The sequence below is a fragment of the Misgurnus anguillicaudatus genome, chromosome 19, assembly GCF_027580225.2.
Source record: "Misgurnus anguillicaudatus chromosome 19, ASM2758022v2, whole genome shotgun sequence".
NCBI lineage: Eukaryota > Metazoa > Chordata > Actinopteri > Cypriniformes > Cobitidae > Misgurnus > Misgurnus anguillicaudatus.
This window is the reverse complement of record NC_073355.2, coordinates 4753622-4773419: the sequence shown is the minus strand read 5'-3', so window position 1 is coordinate 4773419 and position 19798 is coordinate 4753622. Positions and strand designations below refer to the sequence as shown.

Genomic DNA, 19798 nt, shown 5'->3' with positions numbered 1-19798 from the left:
GTGTGTGTGTGCGCGCGCGTGCGTGCGTGTGTTTGTGCGTGTGTGTGTAAATCTATTGACAGAAGGAGATTGTGGCTTCAGTGACTTATGCTGGGATCACAGTGCAGTATCAATAACTCATTAAAACTGCACGCACGCACGCAAACACACACACACACCCACACGCACACACACACACACAATACAGTCAGCATACAGCATTTTAAAGGCACTTTTTTAAAAATAGATATTTTATGTAATGACTTGGAAAATTCATCTTATCAAGCCTAGGACTGTAGTTTATCTGTCTATATGTCATTCACATCAAACAAGCAATAAAGCAACCTTTTTAAGGTTTTTTTGTGATTTTGAGCACATTGATGTGCAGATGGTGGGGTGTTTCAGCCCAGTCTCCTGAAGATGCGTACAAAAAGTGCAAAACTCGTGCAACACACACGCCAAATTCCACTTTGGCATGCATATGATATGCCAGTCCTTCCCATTCACTTAAACGGTGCATCTTTTTTTGTTGTTTTATTTATTGGTTTCTCAATTTTTTTGCTATTTTTTACCATTTTCGCTTGGGTTTAGGGTTAGAACAACTTTTTGTTATATAAAAATGACATCCTAACCCAAACCCCAACTCCAAGCGACCATGGCTTAAATATGGACAAAAACATGGAGAAACCTATATTAAATAACCTCATTAAGCAAATCTAAAATCTAACCCTAAACCCAGGTGAAAATGGTTTAAAAAAAACAGAAAAAAATGGAGAAACCAATAAGATGAGTCTGTTTTTTTTGGTCTGTTTGGTCGGATTGCTTTTAAGCTTTACCAAATCGCTCCAGAGTTTGTTTGCAATCGGGCCAGGTGCCCCTAAGGGTGTTTTCAGACCAGAGCCTTTCATTTCGGAACTTTGTGCATATTCTTCATTGGTTCGGTGTGTTTAGACATATGTAAACATGGCAATCGTGCTCAGATCCGCATCAAAACTGAAATAACATGAAATTGCAACATTGAAGCAATTTGACCCCCAGTTTTGGAATATAGAAATCGATCTACAGGTCTGATAACACCCTAAGTTACATTTAAGACCCAAGCCATACCCACAGCGCAAAGTGACATCACTGCGAAAAGGTGTTGTTTTGTAACGCCAGGCGACGTCTTTTTTTGGACGTCTTCTGCACGTCTAAAGGTTAAAGGACAAGTTCGGTGTTTTGCACTTGAAGCCCTGTTTTCGGATTGTTTGTGATGGGGTGGAGCGGTTTTGACTGGGAGTTCGACATGTGCGGCTGCCCAGAGAGTTTTGGGGTGTTTGTGTTTCAGCTCCTACCTTTAGAATGGGTTTAATGGTGCACCGGAACAATCCTTCCCAAAATGCACCAAACTCTCGCCCACAAAGACGTTAAACTCACCGAGCGGTCAAGGGCGCTCACCGGTACGCTCACACAAAAATCGCTGCAAAATACGCATTCCAACAGGTTTTATCGTAGTTTTTGCCAACTCCATTGACTTGTATTAGTTGTGCTGTGAGGTACGGTATTACTCCGCGCCGGGAACTTTGTTTCTATTCCCCCCTAGAAATTTTACGTTCCCATAACGTTCTCAGAACGACCCCGCTGGTGTTAAGGACGTTGCCCAGTAAAGTTCCCAGAACGTTATGAGACGGACGTGTTGTGGAGTTCCCTAAAGGGTTGGAGGACGTTATTTGGCAGACCTCCACGGAACATTCAGGACGTTCTGGAAATGTTAAGGGAACCATATTTTATGTACACTTTACGTTCCCATAATGTTCTTAGAACGACCCCGCTGGTGTTAAGGACGTTGCCCAGTAAAGTTCCCAGAACGTTATGAGACGGACATGTTGTGGAGTTCCCTAAAGGGTTGGAGGACGTTATTTGGCAGACCTCCACGGAACATTCAGGATGTTCTGGAAATGTTAAGGGAACCATATTTTATGTACACTTTACGTTCCCATAATGTTCTTAGAACGACCCCGCTGGTGTTAAGGACGTTGCCCAGTAAAGTTCCCAGAACGTTATGAGACGGACGTGTTGTGGAGTTCCCTAAAGGGTTGGAGGACGTTATTTGGCAGACCTCCACGGAACATTCAGGACGTTCTGGAAATGTTAAGGGAACCATATTTTATGTACACTTTACGTTCCCATAATGTTCTTAGAACGACCCCGCTGGTGTTAAGGACGTTGCCCAGTAAAGTTCCCAGAACGTTATGAGACGGACGTGTTGTGGAGTTCCCTAAAGGGTTGGAGGACGTTATTTGGCAGACGTCCACGGAACATTCAGGACGTTCTGGAAATGTTAAGGGAACCATATTTTATGTAGAAATTTTATGTACCCAGAACGACACCGCTGGTGTTAAGGACATTGCCTAGTAAAGTTCCCAGAACATTTGAGACTCACCCACAACTTATCCAGAACCACCAGAACATAGCCATAACTCAAACAATATATAATTATACTGTGAAATTGATACGGTTGGTGTGGTGGAGGATAAAGGATGAGATGGAGATCATGATGAATCCAAAATGATAATCTTTAATTAATATAAAACAAGGAACATGGAAACTGGTAATCAGCAAAACACACAACACATCACTATAAACAAGAACTGACCTAGACAAAGGGAAAAGCAGGGTATTTAGACAATGGAGTGATGAGGGGGATGACTGTCAGGTGAGGATAATAACAAACACAGTTCAGGTGAGAGAGTGAAAAGGATTATGGGAAATGAAGTCCAAATGGATGACGAACAGTTCCCCGTTCATCATCCATTTGGACTTCATTTCCCATAATCCTTTTTATTATCCTCACCTGACAGTGGAGAAACAAGCAGGAACAAATTGGGACTGTGACAAAAATTTATCATTGAGAAACACAGAAAATAATTGAAGTGAGATTACAGGAAAAACAAATAGAAGGTCAAAATCTGGCAAATTAACAGAAGGATAATAAAAAACAAAAACAAATAAATAGCCAAAAAATACAAGAATAACATAAAAGCTAACAAAAACCCACATTAATTAAATTGTTTTAAACAATAAAGATGCAATATAACAAAACATTTACATTTGGAGTGCATAAAATGTAACATATTTCAATATACAACAACTAGTTAAATAAAATAAAAAATAGCCCACAAAATATTAAATTTATGTTTACAGATGTGCAAATGTGTATTAGATATATAAATGTAAAAACATAACACCATGTGATAAGGTCACAAGCTTGATAAACATCAACCTTTAGGAACTTCAATCTCCAGGTCTGGAGCCTGCAGAATAAGAGCATACAAATACAAATCCAGTTAAAAATATATTTACATAAAATGCATAAGTAAGGGCAAAAACACATATTGCAAAACATCACAAATCCAAGAACTAAGATTTTTAACATTCAAATCGAGATGTGAAAAAAATATGTAGGAAGATTTCAGACTTCCAGAAAGATTTTCAAATTACCAACTTAAAGAAAAAAGCAATTACAAACTACAAAAATGTTAAGCTCCAAAACTTCTTGGTCAAGTATTTTTGATTGCCTGCTTCATTATTTGCCATTATTCTTTACTACTTCAAACAATCCAAGCCCCAGTACCTGAAACATTTTTAAAACATGCTGTCACTTTTAAGCCAAAACACTTGTGCTTTTGTATCTAATACTAATATTAGGCAAATTAACCCATACAAGAAATTACCTCATACAAAATGTAACAAATTCAATACATTCAATATTGTAATTTAAATCAAATTACACAAAGATAAATAATGAACATGACTCTTATGTTTTTAAATAATGTGTGTTAAAGTTACACCTTCTTTAGATTGCAGGGAGATACACTTCTTCAGGTTTGACAATGTGTGGTACATGACTTCTGCAAACAAAGCACAATAATGATTACATTTTTTTTGTAAGACAAACGCTAATTTATGATTCTTAGGTTTAAAATTCCTTTACAAAAGTATTTCCAAAAAGTGTTGATTTTTTGTTTTGTACACAAATCATTTGATCTTTGGTTGGCTTCTTTGTGGGCTGAGCATTAATTTATTTTGTAAAGATCGAACATCTTAAAGATTTTTTTAACATCCTCTTTATGAAAATTGTTTAGCTCACTGTAAGCCTGCATGTTTATCATTATACTTTAAATGGCAAATAAGAATATATAGCCTAACATAGAAATAAAAAACATCACAGAAAAGAATAGCAAATAAACAGAAAAAACATTTATGTAACTCGCTGTAGAACAACGAGTGAAATCTATTTAAAAAGAAAAGTATCTTAACTTACCTTACAGTATTATATAAAGACAAAACAAAGATCACGCGTCGTCAAGTGTGGCAGTTTGAATTTCATGTGACTTCCGGGTCCTCTTGTAAGCTGTTGCATTATGGGAAAGGTAGTTCTTTTCATAAAGCGGATTGAACGCTTTGCTGTTAACTGACTACTGTTTCCAAGATACATTGCAATCTACATCATTATATTCAGAGAGTACAACATAATACATATTAGTATAGTATTATTTACTAGTATTTTTTGTGCTTGTTAACACAATGTAATGTAAAGTCTTATTTAATTATTATTTGTCTTTGTCTGATGTACGATAGTGCAGACTGAATCACTCATTTATTTTTCTTCATTCTGAAATCATTTATTTATTACTTTGTTTGTATGGTTCACTGCACATTGACACATCCTTTTTATTAACTGCCTATAAAAATAAAATGCTCTAAGTGTAATTTCATATTTTGTCCTCCTGATATCAGGAACATTATTAAATGACCAACAGAGGACCATGTGAGAACATTCTATTAATGTTCCAAATGTCCTCTTTGTAACGTTGCCATGTGACCACAGGATAACCAATATGGGACGTCCCCCTAAAGTCATATCAGGAACAATATTATATGACCAACAGAGGACCATGTAGGATGGTTCTGTAAATGTTCCAAAAGTCCTTTCTGTAACGTTCTTATGTGACCACAGGATAACCAATATGGAACGTCATCCTACAGTCATATCAGGAACGTTATGATACGACCAAAATAGTACCATGTGGGAATGTTCTGTTAATGTTCCAAATGTCCTTTCTGTAACGTTCTTATGTGACCACAGGATAACCAATATGGAACGTCTTCCTACAGTCATATCAGGAACGTTATGATATAACCAAAATAGTACCATGTGGGAATGTTCTGTTAATGTTCCATATGTCCTTTCTGTAACGTTCTTATGTGACCACAGGATAACCAATATGGAACATCATCATACAGTCATATCAGGAACGTTATGATATGACCAAAATAGTACCATGTGGGAATGTTCTGTAAATGTCTCGGGCGTCCCCCTAAAGTCACATGAGGAACCTTGAACTGCAAGACTTTTATAACCAACAAAGGACGTTTTAGGAATGTACCTAATGTTCTCTAAAGGTTCAGGTCTTTTCATCCTCTTTAGAGAACTTTTAGGGAACGTTGCGAAAGGTCACGAGAACGTCACCTTCTACGTGGGTTCTTGCAATTGGCAATGGCGGATTAGCGCCACCAACTGGGCTGGAGTGTCTATTATTCAAGCTCTAAGCGGAAGAATATACGGGTGTGGGGCGTTTGGAAAAATAGGTCCACAAGTTAACAACGGATGCTAAAACAGCTGTTGGAAAGCATCTTTTAACGCGATTTTTGTGTGAGCATATCATTGAACACCCCTGACCACTCGATAAGTTTCACGTCTTTGTAAACGAAAGTTTAATGCATTTTAGAAAGGATTGTTCCAGTGCACCATTAAACGCATTGTAAAGGTAGGAGCTGAAACACAAACACCCAAAAATTCTCTGGGCAGCCGCAAATGTCGAAATTTCAATCAAAACCGTTCTATTTCATCATAAACAATCTGAAAACAGGGCTTTAAGTGTAAAACTTGTCCTTTAACATCCGTAGGACCTCCGTGTAAGGAAAACAGACATGAAAAAAAGCGAAAATAGAGGATTTTCTCTGCACTACACCCATTCATTCCAACACCAAAACACTTCAGTCATTTCCTGCCGGCTGTGGGATTTGAACTACCGATCTCTGGGTTACAAGTAAGTCTCTCTAACCACTCAGCCACACAGCCATATCTTAGCATTGTAAATAGGCATATTGCATTGCATAATACTTTTAATATAACGAACTACACATTTAATTACAGATTTTTAAGTGTACATTTAGATGAATTTGTATATAAATGAAGAAAGCAGAAAAAACAGTACTGTATAAATAATATAGACTAATCGTAAGTATTAATCATGTTGGTACAGTAATGCTGATATTTGTAAATAAACACATTTTTATAGGCCTAATCATGTAATATAGACATAGGCCTGTCATAGACGTCCAAATGACGTCTAAAGAATTACCCAGTTCAAACGTCAAATGTTGCCTGTAAAAATGACGTCTAAATGACGTCCATAAAATTACCCAGTTCAAACGTCAAATGTTGCCGTAAATATGACGTCCAAAAAATTACCAAGTTCAAACGTCAAATGTTGCCCGTAAATATGACGTCCAAGTAGGGTCGTGGTTGGACGACCTAGTTTGGACGTCGAAAAGATGTCCAGAATTGGTCATGGACCGACGGACCCAATATAGACATGATCTGCACGTCTATCCGACGACCTGTGTTTAGTAGGTATCTACAGAGTAGAATATTTGATAACTTGGTGATGGACTCTTCTGACTTGAGCCAATTACAGAACACCCAAGCCGACACTTAGCAGTGGCAATAACAACTACTCATAACACTTTATTACTAGCATTGGAAAAGACCTGGCAACCATCTGAAGTGTCAGATTCACAAGAATATGTCAGTGCTGGTCATTCTGCCACTGTATGTGCAGCACTCAACTATGGTATTGGCAAAACATTGCTCAGGTAATTAAAACTAATACATGGTAAACATTTGACAGAAAATGTATTGATAGTTTAATATAAGCTGTATATTTTTATATACAGACAATGGAGAAAGGTAGAACATAGTTGGAGTTGAGTCCTTTTCTTACATGGAGAGAAATCTCATCATTACCTGACAGAGGACCACAGACCTTACACTGCTCCATATGTATGACAGAAGAAACAGAGGAGCTAGTTGTCACCAGCAATATCCATATAGCAAACCTCCCCCAAAATGTCAACATATGATGAGAACACTGACTCATGTTTTTAAGCTTTGCCTAGATTGTTTATCTACACTACTACCATGGTAGAGAATGTGGTTGTGTATTTTTGCTTCTTTTCGGGCTGCTTTAGTGTTTTAGAGAAACTGAATTAAACATATTACTGTTTGGATAATATATCGCATTTATTTCTCAATGGACTTTTTGACTTTACCCTTAACAATGCAAACATTTAATGTATATAAATGCACACACATACACGCATGCATACACATTTAATATAAACTGTAAAAAGGACACTATAGAGGCTGCATTTCCCAAAAGCATTGTGAGTCAGAAGTTAGGTTGTTACCAGCATAGTTGAATGATTCAATGATGTTTCACCCAACACACACACAATAGAAAACAATGTTTGGCTGAGAGAGCGAGCCTACACGGTAGAAAATCACTTCAGTGAGATAAATTTTAGTAACGCGCATCATTTTAATGTCAGTAACGATAACGGCGTTATAACGGGGGAAACAGTAATTTATTTGATTACTCGTTACTGAAAAGATAACGCCGTTAGTAACGCCGATTACTTATAACGCTGTCATTCCCATCACTGGTCTTAAACTGTACAGAAAGCACAACTTTTCCTCATGAAAACCATAGAGTAATGTTAAAGGGGAAATGCAATTAAATAAAACTACAGGAAATTAATCAAAACAAAGAACGTTTCACAAACAGCATATTGCAGTATTGTGTGTATCTGGATTTGAGTTTAGGCAGGATAGCGTAAAACTGTTATGTGTAGTTTTAAATATTAATCTGTTCTATAAAAAAAAAATCAAACATATATTTTCAGAACCCCAAGAAGAAATAAACTATTAATGTTTATTGTGTTTGGTAATTTCCATTTAATTGTTTATTGCATTTGGTCTGTTTTATAAATAGGTTTTTGGGCCGTTTAAACTTTTTTATTTAAGTTTACCCCAAACTTTAAAGAAAATATTTATATTTAAGATGTTTGAAAACACTATGGTGGACACTATTTTGTGCTTCTGTTGTATGTGGCAAAATGTATGTTGCTGTTTAATTGCTTAAATACTTGTTTTGCGTAAAAGTTGATATACAGTAAAATCGATGAAAGCACTGTGTTGGTCAGTGGGTTAACAGAGGCCCTGTACACACTTTAAAGTTTCGAGAGTGACAACCGCATTTAAATGCAGTAAATCCCCTAAATGTTCTCACATTTATATGAAATGCGATAATTGACACAGAGGTAACATTTTTCGGTCTCGTGGTTACCATTCACTGCTTGACCAAAATAATATTACATATAATTTTTATATTCTGCAAAAATATAAATAAACCCCAGTCTTGGCGTTGTGCTTTGGACGCATTTGGCTGCTTGCAGTGTTGCCATGTCTTTTTTGGACTCTTTTGGACCATTGTGGCGCTTAAATGTTTATGGCTTTGGCTCATGAAGCGATCAAGATTTTGGTGTTATTTAAGTGGAAAGGTGCCGGTCCCAATATTTTGGTCTTTGAGGTAAAGCATTTAGATATAATTCAATTTATAATTTTTGGCTTTTTATGATATTTTTTTCAGAAGAGAGACCTGTCATGTGCATGATGCACATTTAAATATTTCATTAACAACGAGTTGTTCAGCTTGGTTATGTGCACACTACGCAGTCACTATGGCATTTTGTGGGTGTTTATTCGGTAGTAGAATACAGTTGTCATTCCTGTAAATTAATGAATTGTGTATGTACACAACAGGATTAAACATTGAAAGGTGACAACCGAATTTACCTGCAGTGTGTATGAGGCCAGAATAAAATTAATTGTATGTATTCATGGCAAGTCTTAATTAGAAATTCAACTCATAAATGAATGATATAGGTGCATATTTTTATAGGTATTACACAAATCTGCTAGATGACTGAAAAAATCTATTGCAAAATTTCTGTTTAATTTACTTCTGTTTAATGAGAGACAATCAAGACATTGGTCATTGCCTGTATCTGTGTATTGATGTTACAACACTGTTATGCAGTCAGATCTATATTCATTTTGTCTGGCTTGCAAATGTGATTGTGAAAGATGTGTTGCTCGCTGGGATAACGAATAGTAGAGAAGGCAATTAGCAAAGAAACATTATGCCACAAAACAACCCAATTAAGATAATTAATACATTTTAAAGGAATAATCCATTTTCTTAAAAGAAAAATCCAGATCATTTACTCACCATTATGTCATCCAAAATGTTGATGTCTTTCTTTGTTCAGTCGAGAAGAAATTATGTTTTTTGAGGAAAACATTGCAGGATTTTTCTCATTTTAATGGACTTTAATAGACACCAACAATTAACACTTAACTCAACACATAACAGTTTTTTCAACGGAGTTTCAAAGGACTATAAACAATCCCAAACGAGGCATAAGGGTCTTATCTAGCAAAACGATTCATCCCATGAAGTTCATAAGGAACAAAAAGCGAAAACATTGTCAAAACAATAAAAAAGTTGGTTTGACAAAGCGTCACCAAGCCTTATTGTGTTGCTTAAGATTTTTGCATTTAAATACTCAAATACTCACCAATAACTGTTATAATTTTTTTTTCATTTGTGTACACAATCCAGGAAAAAACAGCAATTTTGACCAGAGCTGCATCCCTTCTCGTTCTTTTGACTGTCAACAGCATCATGTTTGTGTTATCCTCCGTGCATTTTGTCAATTTTTCATTTCGAGTACTCCACAGGTCTGTAAATTAGTACTCAAATTGGGGGCATGACATATGTGTCATTGTGAATTTTTTTATATTAATATTAAATATGAATATGACATTTCTTCAAAAATATAAACAACTGGTGTACAGATCAACTGTCTGTGTTACCAGCAGGCCTACAGCAGTATTGTGTTTTGAACCTTATATAAAATAGTTCAAATTCTCATTAAGAATGCAGTTTATTTACAGGACTACTAGTTGTCATCTTTTTGTGGTAGAGTCTCATTAGTGAGCGTTGATAAGACAGCTGGAGCTGACGCTCTTGTTAAGCACTCCAAACGAGTACAATTAGTGCTGTTCAAAGCAGAACATTACACAGGCCTCAAGATGCTCATCTGTTTATCCTCCAGCTGACACGCACATGTCGATGCTTGATGTTACTCCAACTTGCTGTCAGTGATGCAGGATTGCCTAACTTTTCCTCCAACTTACGATTAGGGGTATTTGTGATCTTTATTCAAGGATGTAATGATGATAGAGCAACTGTTATTCTGTTTATATTTGAATATTGGCGACTAGCCTTCTCAATTGACTTGCTGTTTTCAAATAAGTTTTTTGCGACTGTTTACTCTTTGACTTTGAAATCTGTTTCTGCAAATAATGATGCACAGTTAATTTCAACAATTTACACTGTAAAAAAAGGTTGATGTTTAGATTTACAGTAACTAATTGGCATATGGATTTATACTACAGCATGATTTAGTTTTTAGTTTTAGGTACTGTATTTTCATTTACAGTAATATTTTTTACTTTCTTGTTTGAGTTTGGTTTGATAAAATTAAAGTACTCATTAAAATTTGTCTTTTAAATATGCTTTTTACTCAACATTTACTTACAAATTAGTAGTGCTTCTAGTATGGCTAAACTTAAACATGCTGAAAGCAAGTCTACAAATATCAAACAGTAAAACAAATCAGTTTATTACGGTTTTATTTCAGTAATTTTGCCCATCACAGTCAGCAAGTTTTTTTTTATTATTTCCAACTAGGGATTCAGGATAGGGCTTTTTTTCTGGGTCAGTTTTCAAGATGTCCTTGACTTGCAGTTTGATGTTTTTAGGGTTGATTCTCCAAATGATTCTGCAAACACAAGGAAAACAACCAAATTATTTATCAAACAACATTTACCCCAACAGTCATAACTTTTATATTGTTTAAAGCAATATACAGTATCAGAATACACCTAGGGGGCATCTAGCAAGGGGGTGACTTTTGCGATTAATGTTTTTTCGAAAGCCCAGAATCTTTCTGTTTCTTAAATTAATTAATTGAATATGCTATAGGTCAGTGTTTCAGAAAGTTTGAGATGTCTTCTTGTCACGACTGGGAAACAGGAAGTAGGACGCATACTTAGAGTTCACACGAAAAGGATAACATTTATTTATAAAACAGAAAACAAAACATGAGTAGCATACAACGAGCAGGTAAGTCAAACAGGTACATCCAACATAGGAACAGACAGGGAAGTAATGACAATGATCCAGCAGTGAGCAAACAGAAAACAGGGGTATAAATACACACAGAGTAAATGACAAACAGGTGTGATGAGGCAGGTAATTAATCAATGAATGTCCAGGTGACAACAATCGGAACAAAGTTTGAGGAGGGAGGATCTGGGGGAGGGACGGAGGGCTTGGAGACCAAGGTGGAGCCAGCGGAAGCCGGCAGGGCAGGAAGCGGGGACGAAGCCGGAAAAAACGGTGCGACCATCTCGGGAACCAAGGCAGATGATTCGACCCTCTTGGGAATCAACGGGGATCCGATCCCCCCGGAAGTCAACTCCCACCATCTCGGGGAAACGGGCTCGCACACGGTGGCGACCGCCCCAGGGAAACCATCGGGCGCGTGGCATCCGTTCCGAGCCCCAAATTGAGCACAGCGGTGGACCTCCCAGGAATCGGAGTAGACGACTCGACCAGCAGGAGAACTGACTCAATAGCTTTGACCCTCACAGGAACAGGCTCACGTGTAGCGATAACCACCCCGGGGAAAGAATCGAGCGTGGTGACAGCCAACTTGATCCAAGCCTGGAGTTCCGAGCATTCTGTCTCGGTTAGCTCCAAGGAACATTGGGGCTTTGCAGCTTGCGGGGCCCAATGTCCAGTACTCCCCCTCAAAAAATATTAGGGGAAGCACTCCTCTGCGAACTCACTGCATCCTTTGAAGGCTGGATCATTCTGTCGCTACTTCCATGTTTGTACCTGTTCCATGTATTGAGTGTTCCTGTTTTTACTTACCTGCCCATTGTTTTGCTTTACGTGTTTTGTTTCTCGTTTGTCATTAAATGTTATTTATTCATCACGAACTCTGCACTTGCATCCTCACTCTCGTTACCAATTGTGATACTTATATAAAACACCTCTTTTAACTCAGCCTCCTGCCAAGATTTTTGAGGTGTGTTCGACTTCATGCGGCACCGCAAGAACCTACCGATGAGTTTAATTAGGTGTTCTTGGAGGTAATACACAAGGACTTTACAAAGTTCAATAATAATGATTTGAACAATGAAGTTCAAAGTTCAATGGACTTTACAAAGTGCAATAACAATGACATAAATCACCTAGAACTCTCAAACAAAATAAAGGATCACAAAAAAGTTGGTTTATCTTACACTGTAAAAAACTGTAGAAATTACAGTATTACTGGCAGCTAGTTGCCAGTAACTTACTGTAGATTTTACATTTATGTTATTTACTGGAAACAATATGTTCAACGTTAAATGAACATGAAACATTTTACACATCTTTATCTTCTACAGTAAGTTATCAGCTGTATAATTACAGCTAATTTTTACAGTGTACTTTACTTCATGCTAGTTAGCTGTTAACTAGTGTGTGCATCTGAAAATGTCTCTGAAAAGTTTTTGCATCTTAAAGTTTTACAAAATTAAAAAATAGCAAATAGTCAACTGGAATCTTCTGGGGGAGAGACTTTACTCCAGAAGAAATGTATTAAAGGAATAGTCTACTCATTTTCAATGTTAAAATATGTTATTGCCTTGGCTGGGAGTTGTTGGTGCATCCCTCTATCGTCTGTGTGCGTGCACGTAGGCGCTGGAGCGCGCTGCGACGCTTCAATAGCATTTAGCTTAGCCCCATTCATTCAATGGTACCATTTAGAGATAAAGTTAGAAGTGACCAAACACATCAAGGTTTTTCCTATTTAAGACGAGTAGTTATACGAGCAAGTTTGGTGGTACAAAATAAAACGTAGCGCTTTTATAAGCGGATTTAAAAGAGTAACTATATTTTGTGGCATAATAGCACTTTTGGGAGTACTTCGACTTGCCTGAAAAGTCCGCTCCCCTTCTCACTCTCATAATGGGAGAGGGAGGGTGTTACTGCGCCGAGTCGAAGTACTCCCAAAAGTGCTATTACGCCATACAATATAGTTACTCTTTTAAATCCGCTTAGAAAAGCGCTACGTTTTATTTTGTACCACCAAACTTGCTCGTATAACTACTCGTCTTAAATAGGAAAAACGTTGATGTGTTTGGTCACTTCTAACTTTATCTCTAAATGGTACCATTGATTGAATGGGGCTAAGCTAAATGCTATCGAAGCGTCGCAGCGCGCTCCAGCGCTTACGTGCACGCACACAGATGATAGAGGGATGTATCAACAATTCTTAGTTAAGGTAATAACATATTTTAATATTGAAAATGAGTAGACTATTCCTTTAATTTAACTATTCCTCATTTAATTCACTCACATGCAACACAGTTACTGGCATAATTTCTACATTTTTTTTCTTATTATTTAAAAAAGCAGTGTATTCACTGCACAAGCATGTAGAGATTGCTTATGACAAAGAAACACATTGTCTTATTGTACTCTACAAAGCCAAAATAATATTTTTAAACTTTTAGACTTCACACCCCTGCTAAAAAAAACAAATGAACACCATCACAGAAATTGTATTGGTTTTATTTTTAATTGTATTGGTTCTAATGGAATATGGCCCAAAACACACTGCAGTGTATTGGTCGTTGTTGGTCTCTAATGGTATGTATTGGTTCTATTGATTCTATGTATTGGTTCTAATGGAATATGGCCCAAAACACACTACAGTGTAGTGGTTTTAATGGTAAAAGTTAATGATTCCTATTGGTATTTTAATGGAAACCATTAAATTTTTCTGTAATGGTTTTATTGTTTTTTTTTCAGCAGGGAAACATTGTTCCTAGTGTAAAAAAATAAGCGTCATAAAAGCTTTAGCTTTATCTGGTAGGGTTACAAACAGAGAGAGCACTTGAAAATGTCACATTAATGCTGTGGTTGTCTTCTGCAGGTGTTGGTGAAATTGTTTATAGCCCTGCAGGCATGGACAAAAGTGTTATTGATGGCCTCCTTGTTGAGCTTTGTTTAAAGCTTTATAGATAAAAGTTTGAGTGATAATACAGCAGGAAGCTCATCACTGAGCTAATAAAAAAAGGTTTATTTCCTTTCACAGCAAAGATACTAACAAAGCAGTCAATACTGAAGGCCAGTGCTAGATTAAGATTACAAACTGCACTGCAAGTTTGAGCAAACAGAAGAAAGTTACTTAATGATATTAGTAGGAATCAGAAGTTCAAAGAGACTTTACAAAGGTCATTTAATTGTGACAATGTGTGTGTTTTAATAGGCAAAGTGAACATTTGTAGAGGGTATTACATCATTTAAAACCAACCAAGTCTGTGCTATGTGTCCCCACATAATGTTTTTGATGTTGGATGCACACTGTAGGATTTTTGTCATTTAAGATAAAGTACAGTCTTATCTTTATACTTTAGTGGCTTACTAACAATCTAATTTCTTTGCAGATATCTGAAAAATACATTATTTTAACTTCATACCAATGTTTTAGTATTACACAAGCATTATGACAGCACATTTTCAGTTACAATTTAGTACACAGTGTACTAACTAGGTAAACAGAATTTACAGCATACCTTTGTTTATCTTATTTATATTCATATTTACATTCTCAATTGTTTGGGTGGAAAACCTAAAATTAGGGACAAAATTATTCCCATCTTTGTTCTCCGAAATATGAGACAAACTCTGCATTATATGAGCCAATTCCATATTAAATGGGGTGGTTGGCAACCCTATCTGTCACTGTCATATATTTTGGGTAGCAGTTCTACTGTGTGACAAGTCACACAATCCTTTTCTAATGAATAATGAACAATTAATGACATAGATGTATGGATGTAAGAGTCAGGGTTAGCACACACTTATTTTATCTAGTAAAACCTGAAATCAGTTACAACTTCATAAACATGCTAAACAATGTTTTAATAAATATACAAAAAGCTAAAGAACCTTGTGAAAGGGTTAAGTCTAATATAAAAACAACGAAAGTCAATAGAAAGTCCCCACTAACAAGAACCAACCTAATCTCACAAGAATATTACTATAAATCATCCGAAAACATACAATCTGTAGATAAAATGTAACCATACTACATTATATCTAACTTGACGCCTAAAATTATATGATGTGGGGGAGGCCGTTGTATTGAGATCAAAATGTACGAATGAGGTTTAAATTAATAGGAATTACCCACCATTTTGCCAAATTGTAAAGTAGTTACGTCAGTTGTGTGTGCATGTTCAAATGATTCAATCAGATCTCGATGGACAAATTCAAATCCAGCCCTGCCTTATTTCATTTCAGAGGCCGGTTTTACTCCGATACACGTCACCACCGCGAAAATTAGGCAATTGATACTTCCGTGTCATTGCGACTTTAAAATGTTCCCACAACATGTTACATACAACATAACATGTGGTTTAGCATTATGGTTGTAGCCAAGTAATAAATTCATTTATTTCAGTGCTAGAGGTTGCCAAACAATAACAACGTCATAGGTCAATTTCACACATACAGTCTTCCTGATAATTTACTGGTAAATTGCAGTTAACAGATCATGTATAAACAGAACCTTAAATCAGTGCTGCCAATTTACCAGTAAGAGAGGCTGTAAAATGACCAGTTATTTACTGGTAAGTGCTATGTGTGAATGGAGATCAAGGATTACCGGTATTTAGAATGGAGAACATCAGAATCATAATGTCACCACATCCTGACTGCTTTCCAGATAGCAAGCAACCACTGAATCAATGTTAGAAAAATGTTAAATGCATTGAATCAATATCACATTTGCCCCCTTCATTTATGTGAAAAAAACTGAAATTTAGAACAGACGACAGTAGTTAATGTCCACAGCTCTTCATTAAAGTTACCATCTATTTGTGAATTGGCCATGTTCTTCGCACACTCTCTGTGAAGCCCATGTGTAAACATTACAGCTGTTTAGAATGCAGGTTGGGACTCTTCCTCAGTTCAGTTTGCTAATGCAATGTTTGGTCACAAGCAACTGCGCGACTGTCAGCGTTTGCCACAGAAATGAAAACAACAAAATACGGACCGCGGAAATTAAGTCATTACCTGGCATTGTTTACAAATCCAACACTGAGCTCGCTGCGTGGCAGTTTAGAGGTAACTTCCACTTTCTCACAAAGTTCACCAGTATTTTGGTACTGATATGTGACTGATATGGCACTCCCTATACGCATAGTATGCAGTTTGCGTAGGGCATGGGTCTTCAACCGGGGGTCCGCGGCCCCCAGGGGGTCCGTGACGGAACTGCACGGGGTCCGCCAAATGATGTTTAACTACAAGCTATTTTTTGGTTACAAATTTAAAATACATGTACAAAACGTTACCTTTAAGTTGTGCACGTGCGTGGCCGCATAGGTTTGAAGGCGCGGGTTCAGTTTAGCCAGCGGACCAAAATAAAATATCTAAAGATTATAAATGTCCACTCAGGAAGCAGCAGTAGCGACAGAAATGTCATCATAAAACAGGTAAATCTTATGTGTGTCTTTCTTTTAGAATGTCATTTCAGAATGATTGCGATGTTGTCTCTTCTATATTTCTGAACTTGGACGGCTGTTTCACGCGGTTCAGATTTAAAGTAAATTAATTACACCACACCGCGTCTGCATTTTAAACTGTGACAAACTATCGCTCGATTTTAAAAATGAATGAAACGCGCACCGTGATGGTGCTTTGTGCAAGATTTATAGTCAGGTTGAAATCCGCCTCTCAAAAAGTTGCCCCAAAGAGATGCGCTCGGACTCGTTGTATGTTGTTCTCCTGAGTCTGATATGAAGCTATGCAGAAAATAAACCTGCGTTACTCAAACTCGTGACAATGATGATACACGAGCAAGGCAACAGACCTCAAAATTATAAAGTAGCACAACCTCTATCCCCACCAGAATAGAGAGTATTTGTGCCATTCACCATGATCAGTCATCTTTATAAACTGAAAGCCCTTGTCCAATTCACAATAAAATGAAAATATATCAAAATATAATAAAATTTTATGGTTGCTCAGAAAATACAGTACTTTAACGTCTATACTGCCACGCCACCAGAGGGAGCCCTCTCCGGAGTACTGACATGGCGCCGCCCTGTGCTTCTCTGATCAATTCCTGTTTTGCCTTACTTAAGCTCCAAGTTGGCCTAGCGCAAAGTATTGCCAGCTAACCCTGCATACCGAGCGTTTATCCTGAGTATTATTCTGATTGCCTGTTTATGACCTTCTGCCTGTTTCTCTGTTTATTGCCTTTGGATTACCCCTTGTATTTGTTTGCCTGGATTGGACTGCTTATTGAAATTGACCTGCCTGCCTGTCTCAGTTTATCCAGTTTAACGTCTTGGATTTGTTTGCTAGATTGGTTTGTTTTAATAAATATCCGCAAAATGGATACCGCTGTTTCTGCGTCCTCCTTACGAGTACAAACGTTTATTTCTGTATAAATATGAATCACAACAACATACATACAAACTATATAATGTTATATACAGCATTTTGTGGTGAGTAAAAGCAGATTACGTGACGCGCCATCAGATTACCTAACTGCAGATGATCATGTGTGTGTTTAATATTGCTGCGCAGATCGATCCTCATAAAAACATACAAGTACCGCGAGAGCGATTAGAAAGCATGTGGAGCAGTCTCCTCTCGCGATGCTTTGATATCATCCCAGCTAGCAGAAAAAAGTTCTAAGAACATTCCCTGAAAGTTCCCAAAAACGTTCTGCCAACGTAAAAAGTGTCCAGTTTTCTTTAAGTTCTAAGAATGTTTCTGTGTTGTCTGAACGTTAGAGGAGTGTTACATTTTACCATTTTTAAACGTTATGACAATGTCATGTTTAAATGTTCACACCATGTTTAAAACAACAACTGTTTATTATATTGACTTGTTTAATTGTTATGTAAATGATAAAGAAACATTGCATTTTATTATTTAATAGAACATTATTTCTGAATGTTTTTGGGAACCTTGGGAACTTTCAGGGAACGTTCTTAGAACTTTTTTCTGCTAGCTGGGATGCCCCATCCGTTTGCACAGTAACACAGGTCACAATTGATGTACAGCTACTGTATGCCTTGGAAGACACAGCAGTCTTCAAATGGAAAAGAAAAGTCCAAAATAAAACCTGTGAATCACTTTCAGGTCAGTTCACAAGCCTGTGAAAATGTACAGCTTTTACTGCTGACACCATTAACTCATCTGCATGATTTAAAGAGTCTAGCAATGTACCAATTTATAGACGGTTTCATCGGATGCACATGCGGTCACATATCTCAAAATATCTATGCCATTCATTGTTTTGTATATGCTAACTACACTTATTTATTATTTGAATTATCAAAACTTGCTTAACTGAATGTTTGAGTGTTAAATCAACCAAACACCTGTATTATTCAGAACATAACCATACATACCAACTTTTGCTTTTGTAATAGACATCTGCTGTTTCAGTTTTCTTAAAGTTGACTTTTCATGTACGAAAGAAATTTATTACATTTAATAATTTCCAAAAAATGTAAGATTAGCTTTGTCACATTAGATTAAGCTGAAATCCATTAGCTACACAGGTACAGATGCAGAAATATAGGCTATTTGCATATTTGTATAATTGTAGTTTGTGTTGCTGTCAAAATACAATTATAAATGATAACAATAGCATTTTAAAGGGGCAGTGAATCAAAAAATGAATTTTAACTTGATATTGTATTATATAAGAGGTCATCATACTTAAATCATCCTGCAAGCTTGAGCTGAAAAAGTTTTACTAAAATATAACAGTTTTTGGCACCAAGCCAGTAAAACAGTAGATTCAGGAATGTGCTGTAATATGACGTCAGATTAGAATTTAAACACCTCCCCAAACCCAAAATATAACGACCACAACCTCAACAACGACCTCAACAATCAGTAAACATGTCTTTAAAGATTGCCAAATGTAACCAAAATTACTTTTTTTCTGAGAGACTTTTATTTAGACAGGGTGATCTGTTATGAGTACCCATGGAAACGGAGTGTTTACGGTTGTGAAAGAACCGTCTGGGAAACTACACAGACGCTGTTTAACCTTAACTCGTAGGCTCGGAACATAACATTATACATTTTTATTGACATTTTGAATTTGTTGAAATGAAGTTTGTTTTTGAAGAAGCTCCAGCTCGCGTGGGGAGTGTTTGTTTACTTTGTGTAGCGTAGATTCCTTTGTAAAGAAGCCACAAGTCGATGCTGGATTTGCAGAGAGACTGTGATTAAAAGCACCACTAATATTGGATATGATGAAAATGACACAACAGTATACACAGTAAGACAGTTTACTTTATTTAAGCTAACGTTACTGCGTAACCCCAGTCATGTTTTTGAATGGTCGTGCATCATTTCCTCAGTTGCCGCTGAGACAGGAGAAATACAGATTTCAGGGTTGCAGTTCCTTCTTTCAATGATGTAAAAATCATCATTTTACATCATTGAAAGAAGGAAGTCCAATATCTTTGCGTCCGGGAAAGACTGGACAC

The 19798-nt window shown here is 36.8% G+C and overlaps 1 long non-coding RNA gene across 1 annotated transcript; it reads right to left on the bottom strand.

The window, feature by feature from the left end:
- Nucleotides 1-2355: 2355 nt before the first annotated feature.
- Nucleotides 2356-5497, bottom strand: LOC129423438 (uncharacterized). Its single transcript, XR_012358932.1, has 3 exons — nucleotides 4283-5497; nucleotides 3810-3869; nucleotides 2356-3272 (listed from the first exon to the last, which is right to left on the bottom strand). It is a non-coding gene; the product is annotated as an uncharacterized lncRNA (long non-coding RNA).
- Between the last annotated feature and the right edge of the window lie 14301 nt (nucleotides 5498-19798).